This window comes from Puma concolor, chromosome B3, assembly GCF_028749965.1.
Source record: "Puma concolor isolate L17-30 chromosome B3, mPumCon1.1.hap2, whole genome shotgun sequence".
NCBI classification, from domain to species: Eukaryota; Metazoa; Chordata; class Mammalia; order Carnivora; family Felidae; genus Puma; species Puma concolor.
In genome coordinates, this window is record NC_141672.1 from 138,021,620 (window position 1) to 138,041,667 (window position 20,048).

General features: G+C 47.1%; 1 protein-coding gene across 1 annotated transcript in view; it reads right to left on the reverse strand.

Annotated features, from left to right (window-relative positions):
* Nucleotides 1–20,048, reverse strand: part of ST8SIA2 (ST8 alpha-N-acetyl-neuraminide alpha-2,8-sialyltransferase 2) — a 67,771-nt gene that overhangs the window by 34,434 nt on the left and 13,289 nt on the right. The window lies entirely within an intron of this gene.

Sequence of the window (20,048 nt, forward strand, 5' to 3'; positions counted from 1 at the left end):
AAAGGAAATGCATTATTTATAAACCCAGCTCTTCTTTGTAAAGCCCTCTTCAATCACCAGGAGATCCTGCAGCCCGCCTGGAGAACTACAGAGGGAGAAGGAGATCTTACTTTGGCTTCTCCAGGATGGGTAACGTCCTGGCCCAGCTACAAACCCAAGCAATTTTCAGGGAATGAGGCCTCCCAGATCCTCCCTGCCTCCCACTTGAACACTGTTTGAATCCGCACAAAGATTTCCACTTGAGACTCTCATTTGACTCTTGAGACAAACTCCTCTGAGATTGATCTCCAGTAGTGAATCCCACAGGACAGGTACACCTCAGCATGTGCTCTAACATGACTCGTCATGACTCAGCATGTGCTCTAGTATGACTCAGTATCTGTTCTGGCATGACTCATCATGACTCAGCATCTTTCTAGCATGACTCGTCATGACTCAGCATGTGCTCTAGTATGACTCAGCATGGCTTGGCATTCACGCTAGCATGATTCAGCCTCTGCCCCTAGTCTTCTCTTGCTCTCACTCACATGTGTTAGGATGGTGTCCATCACATTCTTTCCAAAACTGAGACACCAGAAGTTCAACAGAGGCAGCAGTGATCGAGTCAGTCATTGCCTCCAACCGAATGTAATAATGATTTGCTTTTTGGTGGCAGAAAAAATACTAAGCGGTGTCACTTTGTGGGGGGAGCAGGAGCTGGGGGAATAATGGAGTCCTTTGCTTCTTCTGGCATATCAAGTTTTGGAATAAAAGCTTTCTAAGGCCCTTTCTAGCCCCCTGATCCCTTCAGTTCTGGAAAATTCCATTCTCAGGGGACTCTCAGGCCATGAAGTTTCACCCCGCTTTGCGATCATAATGGGCCAGGGAACAGATGAATCCATCCATCCCCAGTACCTAGTCCACTTTGCGCTCTGTGTGTGTTTTTAAAAAGTTGTGAGATGAGTTATTTTTATTAAATTAAACAATTTTTCCCCACTGATCTATATAGGCCATGTGGTTTGAAGAGCTATTTCTTCATACTTTTCTCATTTTTTTAAAATTCCATCTAGCTTTTTGGTCAGGGTGTTGGTACAATCCAAAGAAATGATTAAATTACTAGCAAAGCTCTGTGTTTCGAGGGATCCTATGATTTAATGAGAACTCTTCAGGGGATGTTAATGCCTATCTCTATGCTGGCTTTACATCTGAATTTTTCTGTCTGCTTTCTTTAGGGTTAGCATATCTGTAAGTATAAGTCTGTGTGTGTGTGTGTGTGTGTGTGTGTGTGTGTGTGTGTGTGTCTGTGAAAACATACATGGCTTTTCCTGATGGACTGAAATGTCTTTTTAGCATTACTTGGCAATGGCAGTGTCCTCCTACTTAACAGCCAGCCAGACAAGGGGAAGCGTGCTATGTCCTACCCAGAGCCTCCTCCCAGCTCTTCCCTCGGGTCTCAGATTTCATCACTTCCTGTCTGGTTCTTGATTACATGGAATATCATTTGTTCTTCACATTTTAAATCAATGTCTCATATTTCCTTTTTATTCCTTCTGGTTTCTCCCTGGGATGACAGATCTTTGGTCCTTGTAACTCAGGGCTCTGGCCCTGTAACTATAGCTACTCAGGTCAAACCCCAAGGGCTTTCCTGGGTGTACTGCTGTCCACATGTCACTGACCTTTCACACCCCCACCCTGACCCCCGTCCTCAAAATCAGTACTCCTTGTGGGGAGAAGAGACCTGCATGGCCAGATATTAAGTCAAATGCAGTAATTCAAACTGTGGTAATAGCTCAAGACTAGTGAAATGTTAATGGAACAAAAAAGATCATCCAAAAAGGCTACATATAAGAATTGATTTACGACTTTAAAAAATCATGATCAATGAGAAATTCAACAAATGGTTCAGAGTAGTTGGTTAACAACCAGGAGGTGAGGTGGAGGGAAGTCAGTTGAGTGTTGCTCTATTCTACACCGTGAAATAAATTTCAAGTGATTTAACTAGTGTTTCCTAAACTTCAGCCATTCTCATACCCCTATCACCAGTTTGCTGGATTTTGTTTATCACTCACACCATTATCTACTTAAGTTTTAAAATGGACTCATCTTTAAAAACTCCTTATCCTAAGCAATGCCATCTGTGAAAATACAGGTTTGATATGATGGTTATATATCTATTTGACAACACAAAATCATTAACACAAAAGTATTTATCAACGGAATTCCTAGAAGCATCTTACATTATCCCCAAGAATACTTATAGCACCCTCTGGGAAAGACTGAATTGAATAGTTACATATTTAAGGAGGGTATCCCATAAGAAATTGGTAAGAAAATGGATGAGAATATTTATCATATACTTGTTGAGGTATGAAGAGTGTATATGAAGGACTTTTTACATTCAGAAGGGTAAGAAGAAATCATGAGAGGAAATACAAGACAGATTTGACTTCATAAAAATGTAAAACTCTGCTTGTACAAAAAACAGTCCTCAACAAACTCCATGCACAGTGTCTTTCATGAGATGGAAGCAGGCACCAGGTGAGAGAGCACTGTCTGTATGAACCCTCTGGCTTAATGTGACCCGAGTTTAGAGAGGACCATATGCCAGACAACAGCTGCCCCTGGTCTTTCTCTTCACCTGCCTCCAGGCCAGGTGCTGAGTGGCACCCAGATTTGCCAACGTGGCACCACACCTCCATGCACTCTTTCTACCAAGCCTTCCTCTACCTCAGGTCTTCCTAGCTTTAGCACCGTTGACATTTGGTTGGGATATTTCTTTGTTGGCGGGTTCTGGTGTAGGGTGTTTAGCAGCATCCTGGCCTCCATCACTTTCGGCAAGTAGCAGGCCTCCCGCCCTACCCCTTAAGCTGTGACAACCCCAAATTGTCTCTGGACATCACCAAATGTCCCCTGGGGCCGTGGGGCCAAATTGTCTCCATTTCAGGATCTCTGCTCTAACTCCTGTTTTCTGCCTGGTGCCCCTGGGAAGATGAATCCCCCACCAGCCAGCCCATCCACATCACCTTCCCATGCTAAACCCCAAGCCAATGCCTGCGCCTTCCTTCTGAACCATCTCCATTTTCATTTCTCCACCATCTTTTCCTTCTCCCAGAGCATTCAATTCTCTTATAGCATTTGTCACCTTAGTTCCGTATTTAATTATATCATGGACTCACAGATGGGAGGCTTTAAAAAAAAATCTCATTTGTATCATCTAAACTCCTCTTCTTAGAGTTGAAATCAGGGACTAGAGATTTGGTCCTGGTTGCAGCTTTCTTGGCGGCTCACCACACTAGAATGTAAGCCCCTGGAGGGCATGCATTAACCACATCTTTTATTTTCTGTATTCTGACGCTTTGATGTCTGAGATCTTGTGGACTCTGGAGGGACTGCCCCTCCCAGGGTTAGCCAATTCCTAGGGACAGTAAACAACTCACCTGGGAGTGCAAACCAACCAATCTGGAGCCCACACCCCTGCCACCTCCCTTACTGGAGTCTCATACTCTGGGCTACTATTCCCCTGCCCTAATTACCCCAGAGCTAGGTGTCAGATTCTAAGGACAGCCCTTATGTCCCAGAGCTTGCTGACATTATTCAAATTAGCCAACCCTCAGCCTGCTTGCCCTGCCTCACTCTTCCTTCTGGTGAGAATGACAGTAAAGGCTCTTGTCCACAGTTTTCCCCATCTTCCTGCCTCCTGAGTGACCTGATGCTCGTCCATGTGGCCCTGCATGGTGCACCATGTCCTCTCCTCTTAGGGTCTAGGAGTATAACCAATATCTTTTTAATGGCAGTTGTCCCCTGATCTGTTGGCCTGACCATATCTAAATAATAATAAAACCTATATTAAAATGGGGGGATCCTGCCTTGTTCACCTTCACAGCTTTACCCAACTGGGGCTCAGTGAATCAAATCTGACTTCAAGATTTAGTGGGACTTTTCTTCCAAAGTCTTCTCTTCAGTGTGCACACTGTGTTCCTGCATATTATTTCCACCTGTACCAGACATAGTTTTGCCTCTCACATGTCCATAGAATGGGGCAGACAGACATTCAAAGAAACAGACTGCAGATTTTTGGCTCAACAAGAATCACATGAATTAAGAAGGGATTTTTTTTTTCCTCATTAGGTTTTGCCTTCAATGTTATTAAAATAAGCTTACATTCCTTATGCTAGGGGAATGCTGATATCTGCTTGGGTGAGTGACATAAGAAGGTGATCAAGTGGGAAAGGTTTGCTAAAGATAATTCACAGTGTGCTTAAGTCATAGAAACAAAGGCGCTTAGATCATGCAAAGGAGAAAATATATGGGAAAGCACTCCGCACACATAAAGAACCCTATAAAACAAGGTATAATACTAGTAATAACCACTGTTCATTTGACCCTGCTAAATATTCTCAGCCACAGCGACAATAGAGATTGACTGCTTTAAAGCTCTACATTTTAGCACAGTGATCTCCCTTCCACCACTGACCTAATACTTCCTCTGAGTATAGTGTATGTGGTCAACTAAGACAATACATCAAAATGGCATATTAAAAAAATACATCATGCACAGTTAGCTCTGTTTTTAGTGAAAAGCAATTAGCAAACCTGAAAACTGCATTTCTGTGTTGCCTCTTCACCCAAGCCCAGTTGTTTCTGGGTAAGGTAACACCCGGCATGTTGGAGTCTTGTAGCTGTGTGAGAATCTCCTGTGTTCTCTGTTTTTCACTGCAGAGTCAGGCTCAGTAAACAAACTGTCGGCTTTAATTAAGAGTCTAGACCCAACTTAAGCAATTGACTAGTCTTGAGAATAAAAGATTAAACTAAAGCATAATTCATGAATTTGCAGATGGTTCTTCCTTCAGAGTTTTGGGAGGATATTAAATGTGTTGTTGTTGTTGTTTTTTAATTTTTCCTTAAAACCACTTGGGGTTCCTACTTGTTGACATCCAAGGGACACACTATAAGTATATGGCTCCACAGACGCGTGGTTGGGAGGACAGTCACGAAAGGGATGAATCATTTGGGATCAATCACATGGACCGAGCTAGGGCTTCCCTACAGAGTTCAAGAGCAGGTTTCTTAAAAAAAATATTTTTATTGTGCTAAAATGTGCTCCCATAAAACTCCCATTTTAACCCTTTTAAAGCGTACAATTCAGTGGCCTTAGTATATTCACAAAATCCTGTAGCCATCAGCACTATTTTTCTCCTCACACAGAAACAGGTTTTTGTTTGTTTTTTTATCACCTCAAACAGAAACTCTGTACCCATTAAACAATATCTCCCCAATCCCTCCTCCTCCCAGCCCTTGGCAACCTCTATTCTACTTCCTTTTTTTCCCCCAAACATTCTTTTAATGTTTATTTATTTTTGAGAGAGAGAGAGAGAAACAGAGCGCAAGCAGGGGAGGAGCAGAGACAGAGGTGGACACAGAACCCGAAGCAGGCTTCAGGCTCTCAACTGTCAGCACAGAGCCCGACATGGGGCTCGAACTCACAAACTGTGAGATCATGACCTGAGCTGAAGTTAGTCGCTTAACCGACTGAGCCACCCAGGCGCCCCTCTACTTCCTATCTTTGTGAATTTGTCCATTCTAGATATTTTATATGCATGGAATCATATAATATTTGTCCTTTGTATCTGGCTTCTTTCAATTAGTATAATGTTTTCAAGATTCCTCCATGTAGTTGCATGTATCAGAAGCCTGGCTTTTGATGTGGCAGTTGTAAGGAGGCAGAACGTTATCGAGACCAGAGAAGAAAAGACCCCTCCAAAGCGTTCATGTCTTGATCCTTGAGCACCTGTGATTAGAATAGGAGCAGAGGTTCTACCGGTTGACCAGTGTTTGAATGGCTCGGGGGCTCTGTTGCCCAGGAGCTTCCTGAGTTTGTTGCCAGAAAATTAAGCTTTGCTGTCCATCTCCTCCTCCATGGAGCTCGTTGTACTTGGCCAAGTGCTCAGATGGGCAAGGGGCCCGGCCTTGTTGATCCAGTGCAGATCATCACTATGAGTCTGGCAATGAAAGTATCTTCAGTTGCCCTAGCACAGTGGGAAACATGGCACCCCATCCTTTGGACTAAGCCAATTTGCATTCCTGAAGATTCTCTGTCACTGGTCTCTGATTCACTCTAAGCAGAAGGTAGTTGCAGGCCTTCTTGTCCATAGGCTTAGTAATCCGCTTTGGGTTGGTTGCTGTGAGACCATCCCCTACAACCTGTATACTACCTGCAAGCTTTCTGGTCATCTTGGTCTAAGGCATCTTCAGCAGACACCACTGGGTAGTCCTTGATGAAGTACTTGCACCCAGTCACCAGCTAGTCAGGAGTGAGGCAATGGCTGGGGTCATCAAGAAACCTGAAGTTCAAGGTCATACTTTCCAAACTCTAAGAACTAGAGGCTATTGCATTCACATCATTCACCACCATGTAAATGTAGCCCCCTTTTCTTTCTTTTCTTTTCTTTTCTTTTCTTTTCTTTTCTTTTCTTTTCTTTTCTTTTCTTTTCTTTTCTTTTCTTTTCTCTTCTTTTCTTTTCTTTCTTTCTTTCTTTCTTTCTTTCTTTCTTTCTTTCCTTCCTTCCTTCCTTCCTTCCTTCCTTCCTTCCTTCCTTCCTTCTTTCTTCTTTCCTTCCTTTTCTTTTTTTCTTTTCTTCTTTCTTTCTTTCTTTCTTTCTTTCTTTCTTTCTTTCTTTCTTTCTCTTTCTCTCTCCCTCTCTCTCCCTTTTCTCCCTCTCTCTCTCTCTCTCTCTCTCTCTCTCTCTCTCTCCCTCTCTCCCCCTCTCTCTCCCCTCCCCTCCCCTCCCCTCCCCTCCCGTCCCCTCCCCTTCCCTTCCCTTCCCTTTCTTTGCCTTCATAATGTGGGGCCTGAATTCACAACCCTGAGATCAAGAGTCAGATGCTTAACTGCTCGGACCACCCAGGTGCCCCAATGGAGCCAGCCTTTCTAGTCACATTTCATTGCAGCTCCAAGGTTCTATATTCTCCAGGATATGAGTCAGCGAACTTTTCCTTTGAAGGGTCAGACAGCAAATATTTTAGGCTTTGTGGTCCAAGAGGGAAAATTGAAGAACTTAAACAAGAGAAAAAAACAAATGTTCACATATTTCTCATTGATTAAATAGAAAAAGTAATTGAATACTTTTTTTTTTTTTTTTTTGGTATAGGTCTGTCAATGAGAAGAATATAGTTCTTTTTGGGGGAGATTAGAATTTGCCTAATTGAGGTTCAGAGTTAATAGTCTTCCTGTATCATTCCTCCACAAAACCTTCCGTTCCCTTGCTTCTCCACCACACTGTTATCTTCCCTCCCATGAACCCACTGGAACATGAGACTCGAATCTCTCAGACTTCTACTCTACCTACCCTTACTCTGTATGGGGATGCGGGTTGAGAACACAGGCTCTGGGATGACTCCCTGGGTCTGACTTCTAGCTGGACTAATCGTTAGTGGTGCGACCTCTGACTATTATTTAACCTATCTAGAAGCTTCCGTTGGGTTCCCCGTCTACAAAATGAGTAACACTACCTACTTCATGGGGTTTCTGTAAAGATTGCATGTGCTAATGAATGCAAGGCTTTAGAACACTGCAGGACATATTATAAAGCACTCGATATTAGTGTTAGACTTCCTTTGATTTTTTTTACCCTGGCTTTTAAAAAATGTCCAAGTATTCTTGGCTTGAGGGCCACGTGATAACAGGTAGTTGGCTGGATTATGGCCTGTGAGCCACACTTTGCTGACCTCTGCTCTAGGAAGTCAAGAGCAAAATGCCCCTCATCCTGCACATGGGAGGTGTCTTTGCTATATTTGTTTTTGATGATGTCCTTCTGATTGGGCACAGCTCCAACCAGGAGGACTATGTCCTCCCGCACTGCCAGCTCTTCCCCACCGTGACAACTACCGTGGATCACATAGAAAGCAGGAACTGACCAGTCACTTCTGGATTGCCAGCCAGGACTGCGTGTCACTGTAAAGGTCACAGCAGCTCTGACTTTATAGGCAGCAGGTGACGCTTTGGGTATGGTATTTCCATCAAATTTAGACTTATTTTCCATGCCACCCATGTCTGTCACCAGTTTGTCCCTCCCCTCTGGTTCCATGAACTCAGCTTCTTGCTTATCAGGTAAGCCTAAAGTTTTACTGATGTGCCCAACAGTCTCTGAGACACCTTTTCCTGTACAGCAAGTCTTACTGTACAGAAGCTCTTGAACCTCACAGATACTGAAACACCCTGGGCACAGAGCTCTGAAGACACCTGTGTGGGGTTCCACCTTGATCGTGGTGTTGCCATGGCGATTGAGATATCTGCTGTAGATGCCAGGGAGGAGGGTTATGTCAGCAAGCTCGCAGGTGTCGCTCTTACACCCCTGTGGGTGTCTCTCTTATGCCCCTGCGCTCTCCCTGTTGGCTACTCAGCTCCCTTCTCTGCTGTCCTCACTTTACATATTAGCTTATTATTAAATTATTAAATTTTATCCATTTGCTTTGATTTCAGCAAACTTTTGCTTGTTACTCAGCTTCTGTCGGTGTACAAAAAGCAACCAGCTCATGGCTCTTCCCTTTGCTCAACTTCAGAAAACATCTGTGTGAACTTAGGGCTTTGATTATGTGCCAGCCAATTTCCCTCATCTTCATATAAAGGTGCGGTGAGGCATCTGCACATCAAAATTCAAGTAAACAAGTCACTCGGACGCCAAACATTTTGTACCATGTTTATTCCTGATCCTTTCTCATCGTCAGACTGTCCCTTGTAATGGGGTGGGGGAGAGGGGGGCCATATGACCTATCATCCAAACCAGATCCCTTTCAGAGTACACTGAGGCACCGATTACCAATCCATGTGGGTCTCATCGATGGTCCAATCCACACCCATGCTATAAAGGCGATGGACTTTATAATAGAAAGACTTCTAAGAGAATGCTTCATTCCAAAATCCTGAGCACTCAAAAACCCAGAAACCAAAGCAGCTGTAAGTCAGAGAGGAGACATATTTATTGTGTCGCTTGAGCTGGAAATAGTAAAGCTGTTGGCAGAGAAGACTTCTGTAAGTTGTTCATGGCTATGGAGGCTTTTCTGAGTCCTCCGGACTCCTGCCCCCATTCTGAAGACCCCACTTTACAGCGAGCCAGTGCACTTGTCCTACTCAGTGTCCTGGTTGTATCTGCACCCAAGTGTTCCCTACCACTTGCAGTGTCGCCTAGCATGTGGCTTTGCCAGAACGCGGCCAAGCATAGGACAAGGTCCTGCTCATCTCCATATTGCGAGGGGTGGGTGTGTTTCTCCTGCACATCAAACATGCTCTGGAGAGTGCTGCTGAATGAATAGATGAGTCATAAAAGCTAAAAGTGTCCCTCTGCTGTAGAGAAGAGGATTCAGCCTCCCAGAAGCATGGCTTGGGGAAGAAGAAGGGAAATCCCAGCCTCACCTCCAATACTACTGCCCACCTACCCATGTTCCCCCAGGGGTGCTACAGTCCCAGGGCCTTTGCACTGGCTGTGCCCTCTCCCTAGAACACTCTTTTTACAGATATCTCCATGGCTCTCTCCCTGCTAGTTCAAACCTTGGCTCGTATGTCACCTTCTCAGAGAGACCTCTCCATCCATCCCATAAAATAGCATCTGCTCTGCTCTTCCCACCCCCCTCTCCCATTCTGGCCCTTCTCACTCCTGTCTCCTTTTGTCTTCTTATCACCATGTTTGTGTATTAAGCGCCCTGTCTGCTTCTGCCCCTGGAATGTAAGCTTTGTGATGGAAGTGTTGTGTCTGTCTTGTTGACTGCTGCGCCCCCAGTGTTGGGCACAGCGCCAGGACGTCATCAGGGCCCAACGAATATTTGTAAATAGAAGGAGCCTGCCCCCTCCCTTCCTTTGTTAAAACAGAGAAGCTGGCTGATCTCTTATCCAAACCCACTGCTTCCACCTGGGCTCTGAATTGCATTGCTTCCTGCCTTTTGAGACTCTTGTTCTACTCTTTCTTTTCCCTTCCTTATAGTCAACAGCCTCCTTTCAGCTCTGTAATACTTCTGATATTTATCTTATCCATTCTATATAAGACGACACCCAGGCACAGAGAAGTTGAAATACTTTTTTTAGGGTAGCACAGGGACAAAGTAGGGACACCAGGATTTGATCCCAGTAGACTGGCTCAGGAGCCCAGCTCCTGAGTTACTGGCTCATACCCGCTAGCATTTATATACTTATATTTGCTTTTCTGAAATAAACACCCCAACCTTAATTTGACATTTCCCCTCACTTCTTTCTCTGTGTCTTGCCAGCACTTTGCAAACTTCTTAATGCACTGTCTATACTAACCATCTGTGTTCTCATTCCATCCCCTCCTGGCATCATTCCCATCTGGTCTACGTCCTCATCACACCATCAGAAGAGCTCTTGTGTGAGTATCTCGCAATGGACGTTACTCATTCCCCGTCTTATTTGAACCCCGTCATTGTGTGACGCCAGTGGCCGCGTCCTCCTTCCTGGAGAGGTAAAGAGGTGAAGTCAGGGCTTCCTGGGTCTGGCCATGGGACAGACCTTCTCCCTCTGGAGGAAATATGCTACTAGATAATGACATGATGAATGATCCCCAATGAAGAGATGGGTTAGAGTCCTCAGGGCATCGTTAAGATTCCTTCTGGCTCAGAAAATCCATTATTATATTAAATCATCTCCTCTGAACACTTTAAGGTTCCACTTTACAGTGACATAAAATCCCTCCTTGATTCTCACTGCTCCCCTGACAGGACGCCCCCAATTAAAAGTCTTGATTTTTCTCTATATTCAAACTCAGCAAGGTTTTGTCCAGCAGTATTTTCTATGGTTTTTCTCACAAAATATGAGTTATGTAAAATTTTCAAACACACAGTATAGCAGAATATGTGTTTTTTTTTTTCCCAAATGAAAAAGTCTCTTTTCCCACCAAAATTTACTTCCTAAGAGTGATGCTTTCTCCAATCCAGGTGATAATCCCTGTCCCAGGTGGACACGTTAATAAAACATCTTCCTGGGGCGCTTAGGTGGCTCAGTTGGTTAAGTGTCTGACTCTTGGTTTCGGCTCAGGTCATGATCTCATGGTTCATGGGTTTGCGACCTGTGTTGGAGTCAGCGCTGACAGGGTAGATCCTGCTTGGGATTCTCTCTCTCTGTCTCTTTCTGCCCCTCTCCTGCTCACGCTGTCTCTCTCAAAATAAATAAATAAACTTAAAAAAAAAAAACATATTCCTGGGACGGGGATGCAGATTCCAAGAGATCGGTGCAAAATATTAGTAACCTCATCTGCCTGAGCCCACCATGTGCCAGGCTGGGTACAAGAGACATATTAATTTCCATATTTTGGTTTTAAAAATAAGATCCACTGGGCCCCAAAAGATTTGGCCCAGTGGAAACACTGACAGAGCAGGCATTGGGATCTCCTGTGACCACAGAAGCCAGTCCCTGACCCCCACCCTTCACCAGCTGCAAGTAAGGATTTAATATATTGTCAAGGGGGCTCCAGGGGGTTAAGGGGAAGCAAAGGTTAGCTCAGCAAGTAGTCTTGAGGCAGCTGGTGAGCTAACTGGGGAAATACTCAAGTTGGATTCTTTACCCACACTGCCCCAGTAAAGACAAAACATGATCCAGCCATTGGAAGCTACAGTTAGGAATGGTTTTATATGAAAATTCATTCGATCCTACTGTCTGAGTCCGTTTGGGCTGCTGGAACAACACCAGAGACTGGGTGGCTTATAAACAGAAATTTATTGCTCACTGTCCTGGAGGTTGGAAGATTGAGATCAGGGAGCCAGCACAGTTAGGTGAGGCCCCCTCTTTGTTCTAGCCTCGCGTGGTGGGGAAAGCGAGGGTGCTCCATGGGGTTTACAGAGAGGGCACTCATCCCATCCTGGGGGCCCCACCCTTGTGACCTGATCACCTCCCAAAGGCGCCACTTCCTAACAGCATCACATTGAGGGTTAGGATTGTGACCTGTGAATTTGGGGGAGGACACACGCACTCAGACGGTTAGCGCCTCCCCTGGCCAGTTACTTAGCATCCATCATCGGCAGTCCCTGGGCCACCTGCTGCAGACGCAATGTTAAACTTGGCTGTCATTTTTCCCTTTCGCATTGTGTTGGAAATATACTCTTGCAAAACCTGAGGCAAGAGGTTGGCAGCTCTGAAGACTTCTCATTTCATTCATGTGGCCTGCTGTGGATAAATCCGTGCTCTTTAAAGAGAAGCAGAATGCCCGTCCACCGTGCCGTGCTTTGCTCTTGAACCCACCTCGCCAGCACTTGAAAGGCCTCTACCTTAAGCCGGCTTTTCTTCCTCGTCTTTTGTTCACTTCTTGATAGAGCCACATTCAGAAACAGCATCCCCATTAATGCCAGCTGTGGCCTTTTCCCGAGGAACCCCCCCGAGGGCACCAGTGTTACAGAGGACTTTGAAGTCATGTTTTTTTCTGGGTGTCAGATGTGTCCCTACCCTGCCTGCCCAGCGGTCAACAGCAGGGAGTGTTTGTGTCATACAGAAGGAGGACAGCCACGGGGCACCTGGGTGGCTCAGTTGGTTAAGCGTCCAACTCTTGGTTTTGGCTCGGGTCGTGATCTCGTGGCTTCATGAGTTCGAGCCCTGTGTCGGGCTGTGCACTGACAGCATGGAGCCTGCTTGGGATTCTCTCTCCCCCTGTCTCTATGCCCCTCCTCCACTTGCACGCTCTGTCTCTCTCAAAATAAATAAATAAAATTAAAAAAAAAAAAAGAAGGAGGCCAGCCAGGACCATCAGTTAGGGGACTAGGGTTTCTGGCTCCTGATGGTTCTACCTTCGCAGCTCTAGACCTCTGTAGGTCTTGATGCCCTTCTTGATAAAGTGGGGTCTTTTTGTGGGACTGCAGTGACATGTACTGGACACACAGGAGAAGCAGCCATGCCTCACGTTGGCTGGAGTTGGGGCGGGGGATAGGCCACAGTCCTCTCCACTCCCCATTGTATTACACTGAGCTGCCTCACTTACGTATGTGTCCCACCTGACTCTGAAGTTTGAGATCCCTGGACCGACTCTTTGTTACTCAGGTAGCAACGTGCACGTCATCTTCTCCATTAACTCCCCTGATGCAGAAGCCATCTTATGCCAAGCAGAGTAACCCTGCCGGACCTGATGATGTGCAGGGAGTGGCTGGGGGGTACTAATTTCTTGCTCCTCAGGGACAACTGACAAGATGCTTATTGACCAAGTCAACCGTAGACAGAAGAGGAACACCCAGGACCCTAGCCCTTTGCCCCCGGCAACGTGTAGAAGACGAAGCTGCTGGAAAGGAATATCTGGGAGCCTTGTTCTTCCTACAATACAGTGCAAGGCTGCTCCCTGAGGCTCACTGATTGAATCGCCAACTGACAGAACAGTAAGAGGAAGCCAGCCCACGCTCCGGAAGGATACTTAGCCCCACTGTCTTCAGGTGACAGTCGTGGCCTCCATTGTCAACCCCGCCCTGTGTTCTGCAGGAGTCTGGGACTCTGGGGAGGGATCGTGGTGGGGTTCTGCTCCTTCGGTCCTCTCTGTGAGCCCACTCTTGATTGCCTTAGAGAAAAGCCCAGAGGTGGTGCTCAGGGTGGAAAACACGACCTCCAGCCGTGCTGAGTTAGGGCATGGAAAAATGAGTCCACTCAACAAAGATCACTGAAGCTTGTAGCAGGTGGGTGTGGGGTAGGGATAGGCGTAGGGAGGATGGTGGCAACAGAGGGTGTGTCAGGTCGATCTAGAAACAGGTGTCTGCATGGGGGCTTAAGAAGAACTTTGTGTGGGTGGACAGAGCCCAGAGGAGGGACCACGCAGAGTTACTACTGCTGGGCGCCTAGCATGCAGCACTCACCGGCCACGCCCTCGCTGAGGATTTTCTCCTTCCATCTCTATCACAGCCCTGTGAGCTGGACATTTTTGGTATTCCCATTCAGTTAGAGACGGTAAGCATTGAATCCAAGGATTTACGGCAAGGAGGGGCTGGAGGCAGGATCTGAACCCGGCTTTGTCTGACAGATTGTCTCCAAATCAGGAACGTGGTGTAAGGGGCTGGGGTGAGGGGGCAGGTAAAGCCTGGCAAAGCCTGAGTGGAGTCCAAACTGGGGCTTAGTGTGACCGGAACAAACCCAGAAGAGAATCCAGAGAGCAGGGCCAGGCAGTCGTTGTACCTGGGACACTACACCTGACTCCAGACAGATGCCCAAAAAACGTCACCGGGCAGAGTGGAGAGGAGGAAGCATGAAGCCAGGTCCTATAACGGGTGTGCGCACAGGGGTCTGGGACTGTCCATCCGACTGGATTCCTACCCTTTCATTCTAGAAGGCTTTGGCCCTCATGCATGGAATGTTTCTAGCAGCTTTTCAGGGAGTTCAGGCTGTGCCTGGTGTCTGTTGTGAATATGCACAAATGAGAGGTGCAACGCTGCACTAGAAACTAGCCCCTCCTTTGCTTTTCCTCTTGCCCTGAGCCTCAGTCCAGACTTCCAGAGGGGGAGATTGGGTCCTGGGAGCATCACAGTCACAGGCCTGTCTGCCTCCAGCGTCTGGGCTGGTGGCTGTGCATGGTGCTCTGGGAACAGTGGTTCAAGGTACAATTTTGGGCTTTGTACTGGGGCTGCTTGAGAGCACTACCCTCTCCCCACTTCTCCTGCCACCAAATTCCCATGGAATATGCCAGGGAAGAAGCTAGGGTGAAGTGGAGGGGGAGGGGCTAGTCTGCCCCTCCCTGGAGTTGAGAATAATCCACAGGCAAAGAGAATTCCTCTCCATGTGACCAGAGCGGACTGACAAGTGGATGGGGAACGTAACCCTTTTCATGCTCTGGTAAAACACCCCGGCATGTGAAGGGTTTTGTATGGCATGTTTGGAATGGGGAGGAGTGGGGACAGGGCACCTACCACCGCCTGGCATTTTTTTTTTTTTTTTTTTGACAGAAAGGCGTCTTTGATCCAATGCTGTCAAAAAATGAATAGCAAAAGAACACAGGCTTTAGGGTGATTCCCTAGCTCCGCCTTCACAAGCAGAGTATTTAAGACTGAGCCTCCTCACTCCTTCAAGGGAGTAAACTCTGAAGAGTCACTGAGATGGTGAATACATACAAACAGCTTGGCAGATGCTTTGTTTTATTTTATTATTGTTCTCGTTAAAACTTTTCAGAGAGGAGAGGTTGGTCACGGCTGAATTCCTCTGCCTTCCTGTCATTTTGTGCCAATGAGCATGCGCTTACTGAACACCTACTATGTGACAGGCTCCTGAGCTGGGCCCTGGGGGCACAGTGGGGATAGACAGGGAGCTCCCCGTTTGAAGGTGCTTAGCATCTCCATTTGGAGATGGGAATTGCACACATACACACCCGAGGAAAGCAAATGCCCCGGCAAAGGAAGAGTGGCCCTGAGAACAAAACAGGGGGAGTGGTGAGCCTGTGGACTGGCGGGCGACTCGGCAGTGGTTGGGGAAGAGCTATTGAAGGAGCCGCATTTTGTCAGAATCCTAGAATCTGATGAGGAGCCAGCCTTGCCAAGGACTGTGGGAAGAGCCCCAGGCAGAGGGGTCAGCTGAGGCCAGAGCATGCAGGCAAGAAGCTCCTGATGGGTCAGTGGATCCCAAATCTTCCCTCCTTTAATTTTTTTTTAAATCTTTATTTATTTTTGAGAGAGAGAGAGAGAGAGAGAGAGAGGCAGAGTGCGAGTAGGGGAGGGGCAGAGAGAGAGGGAGACACAGAATCTGAAACAGGCTCCAGGCTCTGAGCCATCAGCACAGAGCCCGACGCGGGGCTTGAACTCGCGAACCGTGAGATCATGACCTGAGCCGAAGTCGGATGCTTAACCGACTGAGCCGCCCAGGCGCCCCTTCTCTCCTTTAAAATTCATGTTTCTGCGGGGCGCCTGGGTGGCGCAGTCGGTTAAGCGTCCGGCTTCAGCCAGGTCACGATCTCGCGGTCTGTGAGTTCGAGCCCCGCGTCGGGCTCTGGGCTGATGGCTCGGAGCCTGGAGCCTGTTTCCGATTCTATGTCTCCCTCTCTCTACCCCTCCCCCATTCATGCTCTGTCTCTCTCTGTCCCAAAAATAAATAAACGTTGAGAAAAAAAAAAAAAATTTAAAATTCATGTTTCTGGACCCTCCCCACTCCAGAATATGGTCTCTGAACCTTCATTCCCACCCCCCTCCTCCTCCCCACCTCTGATACTGGGCCTGTTTTCACCTCAACATTGTGGCTTTATCGTAGAACCTCCCGTTCCTCCTTCCACTCCTGGTTTCTCTGCCTTATTTTTACAAACGCATTCTTCCCTTTGTAAAATAGTGTCCTCCTGCCTGGTCTCCCCGCCCCTGACCTGCTTCTCCTTCCTTCTCAAACCTCTGGCACGGCCAGACTGTGATCACTGCTCCTTTGATCAGGGACCTCTTTTTGTTTGTTTTGTTTTGAATATAATATAATTTATTGTCAAATTGGCTGACATACAGTGCGTACAGTGTGCTGTTGGTTTTGGGGGTAGATTCCCGTGATTCGAACTCTCCTTCCACCTCATCATTGTCTCACAGGTCACCAGGGGCCTGACAACAGCCGAGACACTCATTCCTGTGGTCCTCCTGCCAGGAGCACTCACCTCTCTTGCTCACTGCCTTTCCTTTGGTTCCCCTCTCATCTTTCTGCCCATCCTTCTCCATGGCCTTTGCTGTCTTGGCCTCTCCTTCCCACCCTCTAAATGAGGGCAATGGCCAAGGCTTAATCCTAGGGTCTCTGCTACTTTAGGGATTTCATCTCTACTCGTGGCTTCAGTCAACGTCTCCCTACAAATGGCTTCCAATTTCCATCTCCATCTTCCATGACCTCCCTCCTGAATATAATTCTCTCATGGATTGGTCCCCTGTTGCTCACCATCTCGGTGACCACAGACAATCTCTCACCATCTCAGCGCCTTTGTGGCCATACTTGAAACATAAAGGAGAATGGACCACCTGGCCTTTTGTCCCTGTGCTCCAATAATTGGTGATTCAGTTATTTTTAAATGTCTTCATTCCCACATAGATACACTCCATCTTGTTAAGACCATGATGTTTAAGACCAAGCCATTGTCCCGGCCACCACTGATGGTCCCCAAAGTGCTGTCACTTCTTCTCTGTACCAAGATGCCCTAACTCTGTCTTCCTTTCCATTGACATGACCACACCCCACACCCTCCAAGCTGCTCCTGTAGATGACCTGACTGGTCTCCCCAGCCTGTCCCCTTCTGAGCAACTCACATATTCTCTGCACACTCCTGTTCAAAACCTTTCAGGGGTCCCCACTGTCCATAGCATCTTGTCTTCAGTTTTGTGGATCCCTTTGAGAATCCTTTAAAATACATGTATCCTTTGCCCAGAAAAATGCCTACAATTTCAGGAGGTTCACAGATCTCCTGAGATCCATCACAGACTCTTTAGAGGTCTTTGGACCCCAGCTTAACCTGAAGTGACTCCCCAAAGAACCAAGTGTGAGTTCCTCAGCACAGACAGCTTGGCTCTGAACCCTCTGACCTGGCATATTTCCCTCCACCTCCAGGCACCCAGAAGCCTTCACTCCCGCCAAGCCCCTTGCTGTCACTCATACCTTCTTTGCCTTGGGCCATTTTCCCCATCTGGATCACCACCTTCATTTTTTTTTCCAGCTAAGTCCTTGGACCCTTCCTGTAAGTCCCACCCTGATCCTGTCTCCTCTAGAAAATGTCTACCTTGTCCCCAGCCCTTGGTGGGGACTCCCTCTTTGGAACTCCTATAGTACGAATCATCAGTACCGTTAGCATAATAATGTCACTTTCATTTTTATTACAAGGCAGGGCTCACTGCTGAGGACAGGCTCTGCCGTTGCACACCCGAGAGATTGGTTGGTGACGATGAATCTTCCTGAAAACCAAAGGAAGAAGGCTTTTCAAATCCGCCAACCTAGCTATGTTCGATAATAGCTTTTTCGTATTTTATTACACACACTCAGGCGCTTTTCTGAAACATGGAATATTGAGCATAATTTATCTGGAACGCCAATCCTGCCATAATAGAACGAGTCTCCAAGTGGTGCTGGAAGGTGGGAAACAACAATGCTGCTGCACCTCTCTTGCAAGTTTATCAAGGCGCTTCGTTGAGATGTGAAAGTGTCTACTGCAATGCCTCGCGTGTGGCAGGTGCTCAGTGTGTTAGCTTGCCCGCTCTGACAGTGGCCTTTTTATTCTATTTAATGTAGAGCAGATGGTGGGTGAAAATAGACCAGCACCTATTACTGCCCCGCTCTAAAATTTCAGGGCAAGGAATTCAGAGGCATAGCAAAAGGATTTGCTATTTCCAGGGAGTCTGGACTCCATCCAGCAGGGAAGCTCATCCAGGGAGGCACCCAGTTGTGATGTGTGAGTTCATCGAATGTTCATTGTACAGATGGGGAAACTGAGGCCCAGAAAGCTTAGGGCCTGCCGTTAAGGTAACGGCCCGGTGGTGGCGAATCCACAACCAAAGCCCTGTCTCCAAATTGTTGCTCACTCCAGACACGCCTGTCATCAACCCCTAAGGATTCTCTGCCCCGTCACACCACAAACGCCTTGAGTCCTTTCTCTGTACTGGGTTCAGCTTTGCACGGTGCCAGCATCCAACAGAGGGCTTGTGAGCACCTGTATACACTGAGTCGGATGCATTTTACTCACACAGCTTTGTGATGACTGCACGGAGCTCATGGTCACTGTCACAGAAAAGTAGGCACCAAGGAGCCTCCCGGGGCTTTTCTCCAGGGGCACTGTGAACGCCTAGTAAGGCTGCTGTTTCTGCCCCGGCCCCGCATCGGGAGCAGATGGACTTTTCCAGCAGACTGGCCCGTGGCGCATAGCATGCCCTGGTTACACTGAAATGTTGCATGTGAGAAACTGACACTCGAGCCTGTACCGTGTGCCCTGCACTTGAGACACACTGGTGAACGGGACAGAAACGGATCCTTCCCTCACGGAGATCATCTTGTGGCAGATGAAAACAGTAAGAACAAAAGTAAACAGACCACTGCCTCGTCCAGGCTGAATGACCCTCTCTGCGGCTAATCTCCGCCTGTTTCCAAGACAGAAAATAAAAAACAACGCTACACAATGGGACTCTGATGAAGACTAAGAAATCCAAAAGTCAACACGTTTTACTTTATTTTCTCTCAATTGATCTCAACTCCCAAATGTTCCAGCTTCAAAAGGTAAGATTAGGTACCATTAAGCCAGTCGGACCAGCACTGATTTAAAAACCCTCCTTGATGCTACAGGATGGAAGAGGTTGCAGACCCTTATTAATCTCCTTCTTTATCAGCTTAATCTCAGCCTGCCAGGAGCCAGCCTGTCTGATTCCCGATTCTGGCCACATCCCTCCAGTCCTCTGGCTTCTGTGTACCAGGCCACGGAGCCGGTATAGAACCGTGAATTACCCTGCAAGGAATACTTTAGCAGGGGGCTGGTCTTTCTTCATGGAATCAGGAAGAAGGAAAGTGGGGCTTCATCTATAAATAAGATAGAACTCTAAGGATTTCACAGAAGACAGTTCTATGGCAGGGGCTCATATAACTCAATACATTTCTCACCTCTGGCCATGGAGAGAAACATATACATGATCTCAGGATGTCGATGTCAGGGGCCTTTCTGAACCCCAAGGAGCTAATTCCCTCCTTTCCTTCTTTGTCTCTCCAACCCAGCACTTACTCTCTGCCAGGCACCCTGCAGGGAGCTGGAAGTACCATGGAGCCCAGGTCTGAAATGGTCCCAGCCTTCCTCGGGCTACTGTCTAGCAGGCAAGAAAGATACCATGCAAGACACACAAGACCCATAAAGCCCAAGGGATTGTGCAAAAAAGCAGGAGAGCATGCCCTCAGACGGCAAGATAGGGGTCTAACCTAGTGGCATTGCTGGGGGTGGGGAGGTCTCTCGAGTCGAAATTGTCCTTGTCTTTTGAGTCATTCACAAGATTGTTTCGTCGGACCATTCCTTATCTGCACGCTGGGCAGTTTCCCAGGCACAGTGAGAAAATGTATCTGTCACTAGGTACTTTTCTGGGAAGACGAAACTCACTTCTTCTCTACAGGAATTTTGCAAGGAGTTGTCGAAGGTTTG